The sequence below is a fragment of the Corvus cornix genome, chromosome 3 (genome assembly GCF_000738735.6).
Source record: "Corvus cornix cornix isolate S_Up_H32 chromosome 3, ASM73873v5, whole genome shotgun sequence".
NCBI lineage: Eukaryota > Metazoa > Chordata > Aves > Passeriformes > Corvidae > Corvus > Corvus cornix.
Window position 1 is genome coordinate 54,355,770 of NC_047056.1, and position 14,172 is coordinate 54,369,941.

Consider the following 14,172-nt stretch of genomic DNA (forward strand, 5'->3'; position numbering starts at 1 on the left):
CCTAATACATCAGAGAGGTCAGCCATCTCTGCCATTGTGCCTAAAAAGCCCGAGACAGTTTCTCTCTAAAGGGATTACATTGAAATAAAAAATCCAGACAGGTGAAGGAAAACAAAATACAGAGAGATGAGGTGGCTTACTTGTGGCCACATGGCAGATCAAAGCTGAGATATCAGTCTCCCTCACTACACTGATCCCCTTAAGTGTCATGGCCCTATGGACCAGGTTAGTGTATGCTCCTGCTTCAAAAACTTCAGGAAACCAAATATAAACCCAGAAGAAAACTGCATGAGGCATCATATTATAGCATAAAGGAATAGCATTTATTTTCTTGCTTTGTGGAAAGCTGAAATTTTATGTGCTGTGTGTTGGCATTTCCTGTGATATTGCCACAGGCACAGGACCCAGATTGTTCAGGAGCACATTAAATACTGCTTCATAGATATAACTTTGGACAGGAATCTGTTTTATGCATATGGGATGGACAGGCAAACCATCATCTGAGAGATTGTTAGAATCCACAAAATATTATCGAGGTGCTCTGCAGAAATCTCCACCCAATAAGGGTAATCCAGCCCCCATTTCTCTATGATTTATTCAAAAGTATCCATTTTGGTGTTATTTTATCCCTATTTTACAATACTTACATTTGTCTTGTTTTGCCCTTCATATGTGCAGACAGTTCATTTAGGAACACAGGATAATTGCTATTGTGGTGGACTGATCCTGTCCAGCAGCCAAGTTCCCACACAGCTGCTTACTCACCCTTGCCCCCACAGCAGGATGGGGGACAGAAGAGGAAAAGCAAAACTGAGAAAGCTTGTTTAATTGGTGAAGAAAAGAGAAAAGGAAAACTGTGCACAAACAGTCACTATGCCCCACAAGCAGAATAGTCAGTCTCCAAGCACTGGACACTTTGGAAGCCAAAAAGCTCCTTGCTCTTTTTCTATCCCCATTTTCATTGCTGAGCATGACAGTACATGGTGTGCAGCACCCCTTTAGCCAGTTCAGGTCAGCTATCATGACCACGTCCCCTCCCAACTGCTTGTTCACCTCTTACCTATTTGTTCCAGGAAGGGGGACAGAGTGGAAAAAAGAGAAATCCTTGATGCTGTGCAGGCACTGTTCAGCAACAGCTTAAACATTAGTGTACTGTGAACACTGTTTTAGACACAAACCCGAAGCACAGCACCATTGGGACTGCTATGAAGAAAGTCAACTCCATCCCAGACAGAAAAAGCACAGGTACCTTTTAAAAGATACCCTGCTTCAGAGAAGGTTATAACTGTCTTTGAATCAATAGATAGGGGGGATTATACAGGAAACATAGGATTCATAGGCGCCTCCAGAGAATGGTCTCTTGGATATGGGTTTGCCTCCTTTCACTACCAACGCCAAGCTTTTCATTTCAATACCAAGCTTTTAGATAGCTGAAGTGAATTGAGATGACCCTTATTCTTCAGTGCTTAGCCATGAGACCTTCTCCTGTTCTCTGTCAGTTGTTATGCTATACCTAAGTGGTTGTTATCTGTCCCACAACAGGTTTCATGCAGCTTATAATTTTACCTTTAAATACAGTAACTAATTTTACATCTCCCTTTCTCATATTTCTCCTCAGAACTGAATCCCAGAGGTTAAAACCATATATTTTCTTGTAGGAGTGTGTATTTTTACTGAGTAAGCCTTTTGGATGCTTCTTGGCCATGGATCCTACCTTCTCAAATGTAGAGTGCAGCTTCTTTGCCTTTTGTTAAAAGTAACCAAAAACCTGTGATTGAGCAAAAGCTCTGAACTGTGATAAATGTCACCCCCAAATAAATATTGATTTTTAAGTGTCAATTCTTAATAACCATAGCTGTCAAAGCCCAATAAACCAAATTACAGTGCAATAAAAGATATTTCACTACTCTAGTTTAAATATGTGCCGAAGCTTTTATTGTGTAACATGGAAAGACAGAGATTCTACACGGCCTTCTTGGTACAAGAGAGATATTTATTAAATTTATGTGATATATATTGTACTAATATAGCCATGTGTGTTGCATTTCAGGCATAGTTTACTTCTTTTGCTTTTCTGTCTGTTTTTAATGAACTTTTAGTGCTGTTTTCTTCATGTCAGCTTTGAAATGGCTCTCCTCACACAGGTGTGTCTGCCTTTCTGCTTTCACTGTGGCCTTTGAACTAGTCAGTCATTTCTAACCAGTTTGAAAGCAAAAGTATCTCAGATACACTAATTTTACAGAAGTTTAATAAAACCAGGTAGCTTTTAGTGGCCTGCTGACAGGAAACACTGCGTTATAAGCTAATCTTTCCTAAACAACAGCTAATCCACATGCAAGAGGGCTGCCCTGGCTACCTTTCTCTCAGAAAAGATTTGCCTGGAGTCTCTGATTTCCAGGCTCCAGAGAACCTAAGCATAAGGAGCAGAGCCAGAAGAAACCCAGCCTTGTCAGACCTTTCGGCAGCTCCTTTCGTTGTTTCTCCTTTGAGCAGGGTGGGCTGACCTTGAACGTGATGGCCAAGGCAAAAACAGGTCATGCCATCTCCTAATACGAAATCACAGGATTGCAATCTTTTCTTTATTGGCTTTTTAAAAAAAACTTTTTCATACGTTTTTGAAAAAGACTTATGCTTTCTCAACCACCACTGCATGGTCAGGAGTCAGTTTCCTTGAGTTGACTGTACAGGTGCCTGAAAGGTGGTTGTAGTCAGGTGGGGGTCAGTCTCTTTTTCCAGGCAACAACTGACAGAACAAGAGGACACAGTCTTAAGCTGTGCCAAGTGAAATTTAGGTTGGATGTTAGGAAAAAAGTTTTTCACTGAAAGAGTGATAAAGTTCTGGAATCATCTGCCCAGGGAGGTGGTAGAGTCACCATCCCTGGATGTGTTTAAAAAAAGACTGGATGTGGCACTTGGTACCATGGTTTAGTTGAGGTGGTGTTAGGGCATGGGTTGGACTTGGTGATCTTGAAGGTCTCTTCCAACCTGGTGATTCCATGATTCTGTGATTCTGTGATGTATTTGGGGATATTTAAAAGAAATTCAAAACCTACCCACACACATAAGTAGTTTGTAGTGTTCTTTACAAAATGTTCTTTTCCTGTGTGTGTTTAATTTCATCCACTATCTCAGTTTTCTTAATTTTTTCATCCTCTGCAATTTCTCATGACACAAGCTTTGTCACCTTTGCTTTTCACTGTGGTCTTCAAATCATTAATATCCCAGGCACATGTCATATTTTTAATCTCTGGGGCATCCTACATGGAAGCCCTTTCCATGCTGAGATGGACCATTTGTTCCTCCTCTTTGTTTCCGTTCTCTCAGCTGTGGGCTTTTTTCTCCCCCTATCCATGCAGGACTTTACCTCTCACCTCGTGGCTACTAAGTTTCCTTTATAGCCTCTTCTCGGGAACTTTATCAAAAGCCTTTTGAAGGTCTAAATAAAATACAGACAATGGTTTTCCTTTATCCACTGTTTTGTTAACTCTTTTAAAGGTCCTGAAGAGGTTTGAGGTTTCTTCTAAGACAGAGGTCATGCTGGTTTGTCCCTACCATATCACCCTCATCTACTGCTCCTGCTTTATAAGAATGTCTAATGACTCCCCTGCACCAGGAGTGTGCTGCTTAAGAACAGAAAGCAGAGGGAGTTACTTGTCTGTGGAGACTTTTCCTTACAGCCTTCTAGCTGGTTGGTTTATGCAGCCTTTAAGCCCTGAGGTAAGGAAACAGGAAAACAGATTAATAGACATAGCAATCTCCCCCAAGATACTTCTAGATAAACACAGCCTTGGGCATTTAGAAAGTCGGATTTATTACACCTTAAAAGAGGTTCCTGAAAACCACGGCTGTTTTATTTTAAAGTATGCAGCCAAAGGCATGCACTTCTTTAATCTCTGCCACTCTTTCCTGATAGACAACCAAAAGCATAGGTCCCAGGGTTTAGAAACAGTTGTGTATAAACTGGAAACAACCTCAGCAAGCCTTTAGAACAATGAAGATCTCTTTGGGGGCACTGAAGTGGATTTGAACTAAAGCCAAAACACATTTCCAGTGCACAAGCGGTACAGAAACAGACACAAATGCACAATTGATATTGGTAGGGTAATATAATTGCCAACATTTTCCTGGAAAAATGAGAATGCAGACAGTGATGTTTGAAGGTAGGTGGTTTTTTATGCTCAAAACAGCACTGAAGAGCAAACTCAGGCCTCAGTGTTTGGCTGGTGCTGGAAGTCTGGGATTCCCAGCTGTGACTGTTGTTGCCTGCAAAGTGGCATTACCAGTGTACTCACTTCTCATCACTGGTTGAATGCATCCCAAGATCCCAACTCCTACCTGCACTGTACTGTTGGTGGGTGTGTTGCATATGCCCAGGTCAGTTGCATACGCCCCGCTCAGTTTAAGTATTTACTTTTGGGAACAATGGAAATTTTTCATTCATGTTATCTGGGCTAAAAGTCTTTGAAAAGGTGGCTTTGTCATTCAGCATTCATCTCTATCTCCACAAAGGCAGGAACATGTATTTGTTGATTTGCTTTTGACATGCGAAGGAAAGACTCACTAGTCCTATCCTCATCTTGTAATATTTTTCCCCCTGAGTGATTCCATTCCCTCCCTTCCCTCAGTTCCCAACAAGCAGGTAAGTACTGTAATTGGAAATGTTCTGACTCCTCAAAAGGCTCCCTTCTCTTAGAGTTTGCGGTCTATAGTATTTTTTACCAAGATATAGGTAAGAAGCATCCACCACCATGGGCTTATGCTAGAAGGGACTAATTTATACCATTTTCCATGCCAGGTTTATAATTTACTAATAAAACTCTGTAAGTTTCTTTTGTGGACCCTCTGACTTTTGTTGCTCCTTTTTGACCATAAGCATTTGTGAATTTTGGGTGCTCCCTTCCCCTTAAGGGTGGGACACCACAAAGGGTCTTTCTTACTTGCTAAATGTGTTACTTTTTGTTACTTGCAAAAAGAAGGACTAAACTCAGGTCTATTTGATGCCATGATAGTCTGGATTTTTTTAAAATACGCCAATGTCATTGAGAGGGATCTCAGTTCTGAAAGGAACTGCTGGTCCCTCTGGAGATGCTGAGGACTGCTGGAGAACTATAAACCCAGCACTGTTCATAGTCATAACTGCTAAAACCAGTACACTAGTTCTTGGACTGGAGCACACTGGTCTGGGGGTTATAGGATTCCCTTTTCTTCAAGCTGGTTCCTGCCTCAGATACATCCACCTGTACATGTACAGGACACTCACATATGTACCCACATATGCAGGAAAAAATTTGCTGATAATGTGGGATTGGGTCTAGCACTTAATATTTTTTCTTCCCTTCCAGTGCATCTTCACAAGCCTCCCTGGATACTCCTCGTCCCCAGCATTTGGATTTGTCTTTTTCTGCACTGCCTGAAGCACAGTTTGCTCACGCTTAGGTGATTTACTAAAGGCTGCATAACCGCTTGGAAATATGCAAGGCTGTTTTTGGCAGTGCTGGTGTAGATATTTCAGTGCCCTGCCTCAGATTGATAGCGCTGCGCAGCGAAGAGAAGGCAGCTCTGGAAAACGTTTTGAGTTCAAAAGGAAGAAGAATCTTTTTAATCATGCAGGCTCTCAGGAAACCCAAGACTCAGTGGGACAGTTTCCTCACAGTTGGGACTGTCCCAGAAAATCAGTGGCATTTGAAAGCAAGATCACAGCCAAGGAAAGTGCTGCAGTGATGGAGAGGGCCCCAGCCAGTGTGAGTGAAATGGCTACTGCCTCTCCTGCCGCCAACAACTGGCAGGGAGACTTGGGGTTCAGTATTGCAGAAAGAACAGCATATTTAGCAATGTCACCTTTTCTAGTTGAAATATCTGTGAGAGTTTGGATCATATAAGCAGCTTTTAAAATGAGTGTGGCACAAGGAACTATTTCAAGTCTCCTCAGATTATATAGAGGGCCTGATCCGGCAATTTCTTGCTTTCTTTCTTTTTCTCCCCTCCCTAAAGATACATATCCTGACTGACTCCTATGAGATTAATTCAAACAGAGCAACTGCTGGATTAGACCTTAATCCCTTTTCCATCCATTTAAATCATTCTGAATGGCAAGGGATTGCCGTGTGTTTCAGCGCTGGCCTAAGATTAATTTTATTCTGGCATCTTGTTGCTGTTTTGCATCTGTTTTCTGTCTTTTTTTTTTTTTTTTTGGTAAATTCTCTGGCTTCAGTTGTATTTGTAACTTGCGATCTTACCAATATGGTCTGGCAATGACATTTGTCTTGAGGGGACCACTTTTCCCCGGTCTTCCTCTGCAACAGCCAGTTGATTCTTATGAAACATCCCTCTCCCATCCGCCTGGCTCTGCTCTGCAGCTTCATGGGGTGTGAACTTTGAAAGGCTCAGCTCAGATTATCCACACTTATACTGTTTTTTTCCAGCAGTACCCCCTCCCCCCAACTAGTCACTAGCTGCCATACAGTTAAGATGACAGCGCTGCCCAAATAGCAGAGGGTGGGCTACTACACAGAAACCTCTTTGATATAGGAGTTCCCTCAAGGGAAGCGGCGGTCACCTCCCAGCCACCAAACTCTTGTCAATCTGGGAATCAAGTTCAACAGGAAGGCACCTCTCTGCACAGCCCGAACTGCGGCGGCGGGAGGAGCACACGGTGACCAACGCAGTGACCAACTCCGCCCTTGCAGTGCGAGCAGCCCCGCTCCGTACGGCCCCGGTTCTGCCTCTGCGCAGGGACGGACCCCCGGTCGGGACGGGGGGGAGGCGGCAGGCGGTGCGGGAGGGTTTCGGAGCGCGGTGCGGGGCCCGGGCCGGTGGCGGTGCCCTCAGGGCCGCGCTGCCCAGGGAGCGGCCGGGGCAGGGCGGCGGCGGGGCCGGGCCCGCCTGCCCGAACGCGGGGTCGTGACGCCCTCTAGTGGGGACGGCGCGGCGCGGCCGGGCGGGCAGCGGGCAGCGGGGCCCGGCCGGGCCGGGGCCGCCGTGGGGAGGCCGTGGGCGCAGGCTCCGCTGGAGGTGGTTGTGTCCGTGTGGCTGTGGGCAGAGATTTGGGTGTGGTGCGGGCTCGGGTGTGGGTGCCAATAGGGATGAGCGAACGCCGCCACCTCCCAGCCCAGAGAACCACCTCGTGTTTTAGCCCTGCGGATAATCCAGTGCCCTGTTGCTCTCGGCCCCCACAACCTCTTGAAGCCCCTTGGGTGGGGAGTGGGGATTTGTGTAATTTAAGAGGAAACGACTTGGCCGTCCCTGTTCCCGGAGATGTAAAGCAGCCCGTGGCAGCACTCAGTGAGAGCCCAAGCCCCAGCAGGCGAGCCAGACTGGACTGATGCCTCCAGGAGCATCAGGCGCATTGTACAGGTGCATCAGGCACTAGAGGGAGGGTCTGCCCTGGCCTTCTTATTCTGCCAGGCTGGAGTGCCACATGGCATGAGAGTGGGATAGAGTCATAGACTCGTTTAGGTTGGAAAGGACTTTAAGATCATCAAGTCCAACAATTAACACAGCACTGCAGAGTCCACCACTAGACCTTGTCCCCAAGTGCCACATCTACACGTCTTTACAATTCCTCCAGGGATGGGAACTCCACTAGTTCCCTGGGCAGCCTGTTCCAATGCTTGACAACCCTTTCAGCGAGGAATTTTTTCCTAATATCCAATCTAAATCCAATAATAAATCTAATAATAAACCTAAAAATAAATCAAATAGGTGCCACCAATAGCCAAGTGGCAGCAGCTTAGTGAGAGCATATACCGTCATTTTCTCTCTCCTTTTCTCACACTTGCCCTGCCTAGCCTTGGTGTGCTTTTGTTTTGCTGCACCCTGCTTTTGTCTTCTTGTGTCCTCCTGAAGATGCCTTCCTATTAAAAGCTGAAAGATTTGAAATGATGGTTGACCTGAAAATTTTAGCTGGTTCAGGTGTGCTTCTTGTGTCTTACTGAGCTAAGTTTGCTCATGCTTAAACACAGTTTTGCATCAACTGGATCAGGAGGAACCACCTATGTGTCACTGTTTGGGATAACTAGAATAGATTTCTTTTTTGGGGGCTTTAGAAAAAGACTGATGTGTTGGCTCTTCCAGCCACATGCAGGAGGTACTTGTGGAATTCAGAGCTGAAAGCCTTTCTAGCAACAAGCTCCTGAAGTAGGGAGGGTGCTCTTTGCTATCTGGCGTCAAACATGTTTTGAAAGTGTTGTTTGCTCATTGTCATTGGTGCCAGCCCAGATCTCTGTTTGCCAGTGCTGGTGGTTTGGCATCACTGATCTAGAGTGAGATCAAACAAGGGGGAATACGGAGCCAGAGCCTCAGTTTATTTACCCTAGTGTGAGTGAATGGAGAAATGCCAGTGTTAAATGTAGGTAAGCAAATACATAATCTGTCACTTAGACTCATTTTGACACTTGGTAAGAATAACTTACAAAGCATCCTGTTGGACTACAGTAAAAAAGCAAAGACTGTCTGCATCTACTTTATCCATACGCTTCTTACTAAGGAGAAAGTTTGTAATCTAATCAATTAGGAAAATGAAACATGAATGTTGCCTAGCTCCATATCCCTGTCACCCAGTGTAACTTGTATCTCTATAATTTCCCTTCTGTGGAATGTGTTCATCCCTTCAGCATGAAGAATAACAACTAGTATATGAAATACTTTAATTCTCTTAAATTAGTTGTGTCAAGTAGAGATTGAAGGTAACCAAAATACCATCTCAAAATACATTTTAATACACCAACTGAAGCATCGAACAATATAGAACAGCCAAAGACTGTACATGTGTTTTCAATACTCTTTTATTATGCAGAAGATTTTTCAGTTGTTGTTACATGCTGACAGTATTCTTAGTAGCTTGACACAATTGATTTTTTTTCTCCTGGGGAACATATATGGGGGTAAACAAGCAACTCAGTCCATCAGGAAAGCTGGGAGCACTGATCTTTTGTTCCTGATGAGTGTGGTCAAGGCATATTTCACAATTTCTGGTTTATATGTGTAGCTGGGGCTCTGTGTTTCCAAAGCCAAAATGATTGAGGTAACTGGAGTTGTTCTGTTCAAAATTATTATTTTTTTAAAAAAATTTTTATGAAAGAAGTAGTAGAACTAGTGTTAGCTTGTATCTGTAAACCGGTCTCTTAGTGTGAATTTGAAGGTATGTCCTGTACAGTCTGCTGTGGGAAACTGACATCTGTGTTTGCAAGTAGGCAAACATTATTTAACCCTCAGATAATGCTGTGTTTAAATGATTTAAGTAGTTTGTTTAGTTATTCATGTTTTTTCTGCTGAGTTTCACAGATAGTCTATTGAATGAATTTGCTACCAGCTATTGAAACAGTAGCATTTAAGTAAATATCACACAGTATTTTCAGAAGGCTATTTTCTATTTCAAAAGTCTAAATATTGAAGCAGAGACTTGATTCAAAATGTCTCATTTAGCTAATCAAGGAAAAGAAATATCTGCTCTCTGTCTACTGTTCCGAGTTTCAGCATTCTTTTGACTAGTCTTGCAATGAATTGCTGTGGACAACAAATAATTCAGACAATAATTTCAAAGGAATAACTGAGAAACTCACAACAATGTTTGCAGATAAGAAAAGGACTTTTTAATTGAGTAAGTTATTCACTGTCAGCTATTCACTCAGCCACTACTGTGCAGTATCTCTTCTTCATGTGGAGCTTTGGAGAACATTAGCACCTCGCTCCTATCCCTACAGGATAAATATGGCTTGTTGCATGTCAGACCAGTGGTTAGGTAAGACATCTACAGTAAATGGTTTCCAGGATTTTCCTTCTAGGCCAACAGTTAGTAAACAACCTTTCAAAATGCTGTGAAAATGGTACCATTTTCCTTTGGCCCCTGGATAAAAAGTAGCAGGAGCCCTGTGATTCACTGTGTCTCATCCTCAGTTCTTCTGAAGATGAAGTCCAGGGTTAGAAACCAGTTTCTTTGGATTTCCTTCATGGTTGAAATTTGTTAACAAGAACTTGATTACTGCAGTGGAAGTAACTTGGGAAGTAATGGCTACTTCTGGCTATTTGCTGAAGCAATCAATTGCACTAATAGTGTAGCTGCCATCCCCTGCTGCTACTTGAGGTGTTCCTCCAATTTCAATAGCATTTCCCCCTGTAGAGTGAAGGATCTTGCAACAAAAGGCATTGCATGATCCTGGTATTTTATCAGGCTGTGGTTGGGTGACAATAGCTTTTTTGCACCTCAAACAGGCTCCATGGGGTATTTACAACCTTCCTCAACTTCAGAACTGAATTGTAGCTACCTGCACATATCCCTGACTCCTTGCTTGGTCTGGGCTGCCCTGTTTGTGTATGTCCGGAGCATGTTGAATACTATTGTGCGAGGTTGTGGCAAGTGCCATTGTCAGTTGAAGGTAACAAATCATGCTTACATTTTTAGGAGTGTGATCAGAGACCACAGGCAGAAACAAGACTATATTTTTATGAGAAGTGTGCAAATATGGAATACAAAGTCTTGCTGTGGTACAATGGCTGTAAGCAAATAGTAGTTGGTTCAAATGAAGGGCAGGGTGATGGTAATCAAAGTAACTTTTTATTTTAATGCATGTCGTTCAGTTGGCTAATCCTATGCACATTTTTGTTCAATTATGTTTCATTTCCTCCTTCCTTATATTCTGCAGATATTGTGTAGCATGAATTTTTACATTTCTGTCTCACCTTTCAGGCGCTGCCAAAGGCAAATGACCTTCATCCCAGCATTTTTCCATGGTGAGGAAAAACCTTTGCCTGGAATTGGAGAAGAGAAAAAACTGAAATGAACAGCTCACTGTGACCATGCAGCTTGAGTCACTTGAACCATGTCAGATGGGAGACTATTCTTAGTGGTCTTTCTGTGCAGTCAGCTTATCTTCCAAGGAGCAGCAAACCTTTTTTTTGGGTGGGTGCTTCACCTTTCACCAGGAGATTTGCTTGGCCTCTTTTGCTGCTCTAACGCACTTGTTCCCTCATGTTTTTTGTATATTATCTGTGCCAGTAAAAGTACTGGATTTCACAGAATGAAGACAGTCAAACAAGGTAATCACTGAGGCTTTTATCAGTCAGTTCCTCAAAATTAAACTGAGCAACATTTATCTGGGAAAACATAGCATTGCTCTGCCTGGCGAATTTCCATTACTCTTGCATAATGTGGATACATTTGGCATAGACATACCATGAGGTTCAAGTCTCGGGAAAGGATGCCAAGTAGTCACATCTGCTGGCTTGGGTGCCAGAGCAAACACTCCGCGTTGCCTGAGTCAGGGCTTATGCTTCTTTTGGAGTTCAGAAGAATAGTGGAGGGAAAATTATCTGCGTAAAGGAATTTCAGCTGAATGTTTATGTAGCTCTCAGATTTCTTTGTGCTGCTCTGAGGTCTCAGCACTGATTATCACCTAGATAACTGTTCCCCCAACACCAGGATGGCTCTTTCAAGATCAGTGAGACAATATGCTGGGAAAGCACTAGGCTGATAATTTAATGTGACTTTTATGAGACAAAGATGTGGAATTCTGTGTTGTATTACTTGCAAGATCCCACCTATTTGTAAGTCATGCTGCGTGCAAGTGATTGCTCAGACATCCAAAGAAGTTAAATTTCCTCCTAGTCCCAAGAATACTGCCACAGTGGGAGGAAATGCTGGTAGATTGCTCTCATTCACAATTGCCTTGTTAAGTTCATGTACACTTATCCCAAGGAAAACTAGGTTGTTTTTTTTTTTTTTTATTTCTTCCTTGGGAACCAGAAATGGAGACAACCAATCATTCATCAATTAAATCCCCCATTTGATTTCATAACTCCTGAGAAATGGCTTGCCTTACAGATAGTATCAACATGTTCCAAGGCTAAGTGGCGGCTCACGTATGTCCTGAATGAAAAAGTATAATTACACACTTCAGTATGATAAACTTGGTGCAAACAGTTGACATTGAGAGAGCAGCTGTTTTCTTTGCCAATGGAAGTAAAAGATATACAGTGAGAGGGTTTAAAAGGTCAATACAGAACTTATACATCTCCTGTGCCAACAGCAACAACAAAAAAATGTGCAGGTGTAAGGCTGGAGTAAAGGTAAGGCTGGGGAAGATGTCACAGTTCAAAACTAAGTATGCAAGATTCTCACAACTATTCAAGGTGTGTGTATCAGAGATTACTTTTGATTACTCAGATAAGTTGTACTTCTGTAGGCCCTCTGAAAACATAAGCAGCTGTTATGTTTTCATCATCACTTCACTATGGCAGGGTTGCCTTAAGATGATAATTTTACAAGAATGAAATAGAGCATGCACCACATCACAAGCAGCAGCATCATGTAGATTTTGAGGGGGAGAGTCAAGGAATATTTGAGATGTTTTCCCTTAGGAGGACTTCCCTAGAACATTTTGTGGATCTTAATCTGCAGTTTTACTTCTTCAGACCTACTTCTGCAACATTTCCTTTATCAGTTAAAGGCACAGATGTTCATGAAGCTTGAATTTCAGAATGACAAGCACACATTTTTCTTAAGCAGCCTGAAATAGGTATGTCCAAGTGTTCCTGGCAAAAATGGCTGAGTAGCCTTGGAACTGAAAATGAACAGTACCATCTGAGTTAGACATATCTAGCAACTTCTGTGTGAGCTGGATTTAACACTCAGAGAACACATTTTGGCAGTGACACATGGGGTTTGTGTCTCATTCAAAAATAATAATTAATTCATTCAGATATTTGGTGGCATACTTTACTACAAGCAAGCATAGATTCCATCCATATGATACATCGTTTGCGCAGATGTTATTCTTCACTTCAAAAGGGAAGTTCAGCCAGTGTCTTCTGTGGGATATACTTTATTATGACTCTCTTCAGCAGAGATCAGCACAGATATGTGATAAACAGAGGCATTTGCCTGTTTAATTTAGGCTTTGTCTGAACTAAAGGAGGGGACAGACATGGTCAGTGCTTAGAGACAGATGCAGCCCAGTCTTGGTGGGTGTGAAGAGGAACAGTGCATGTCCTATCATGGTAAGCTTGGCTGTGCTTGGAGCTTTAAGTAGAGCTAATGGAGGGGGATATGTTACTTGTCTGAATTTCTGTGCTTATTTCTCAGCAAGCAGATCTGCAGATACTGGCAGGAGTTTACTCTCTTTGGCTGACTTCTTCCAAGACTCAAGAATGTGATCTGGATCTGAAGCATTGGAGCTTCCTCCTGAAGTGATATACATGGTTTTTAATGCACTGCTGAAACCTGAATAAACTGTTTAAAGAAAAGTTTGTGTACTAGTCCTCAGTAGCCAAGATAAGTTTGCAATGAGTTCAGATCAGGCTGCTCGGGGCTTCATCTGGTTAGGTCTTGAAAACTTCAAAGAATGGAGGCTGCACAACTGCTTCAATTTCATGGAGAAAGGACACTTGCAATAGTTCAGTTTGCCACCATCAAAGGTAGGAGCTCCACACACCTTCAGCCAGTCTACTCCCTCTTCCTGACAACTGTGGAGTTTCCTCTTCATTACTGAGATTGTAGATTGTCAAGATGCTTTATCACAGGAAACAGATTCAGTAAAGCAGACTAGAGGTGCAAAGAGAATTGTGGGCAGTTTTAGAATCAAAATCCTAAATACCAAAGCTGCACCACTGAATTGTGCCACCACACCTGGGGACAGCTGAACCTAGCAATCCAACTGCTTGTGTCATGATTTTAAAAGTCTCTAGATGTTAGCATGAGGTATTGTGGACTGTGTTTAGAAACCTGGAGTATTCTGTCCATTCCAACAAGGTTCCACCTTTCTCATGTCCTGCAGAAACCCTGCAAATCTTCATACTTGCAAATGATCTTTAAAATTGAAATTTTGTTTTAATCCAGCAACAATGATGGTACTTTGTACTTACTGTATTTTGTTTCACTAAATAGGATTTAAGCTATTTCTCATATGCAGAATTGCTACAAGTGGTTTACCAGACAGAAGCCACTTACGGCAGGACTATTTTATGGCATGGATACTTGTGGAGAAAGGGCAAACACAATCCACTTGCAAAGCTCCATTCTAACAATAATCTTTCAGTAAGATACATTGTAAAAGAGTGGCCCTAAAAGCAAAAGCCCCCACGTGGACAGTCCCTCAATCATTTCTCTGCATCAGCCTCCTGAGTATGCCATCCTGACTGACCATAGGGAAGTAAGTGATTTATAACTAAAATGAAGCC

General features: G+C 42.7%; 1 long non-coding RNA gene across 1 annotated transcript; it reads left to right on the forward strand.

Annotated features, from left to right (window-relative positions):
• Positions 1-6,495: 6,495 nt before the first annotated feature.
• Positions 6,496-13,232, forward strand: LOC120411588. Its single transcript, XR_005604011.1, has 3 exons — positions 6,496-6,745; positions 10,685-10,897; positions 13,079-13,232. It is a non-coding gene; the product is annotated as an uncharacterized LOC120411588 (long non-coding RNA).
• Positions 13,233-14,172: the final 940 nt, after the last annotated feature.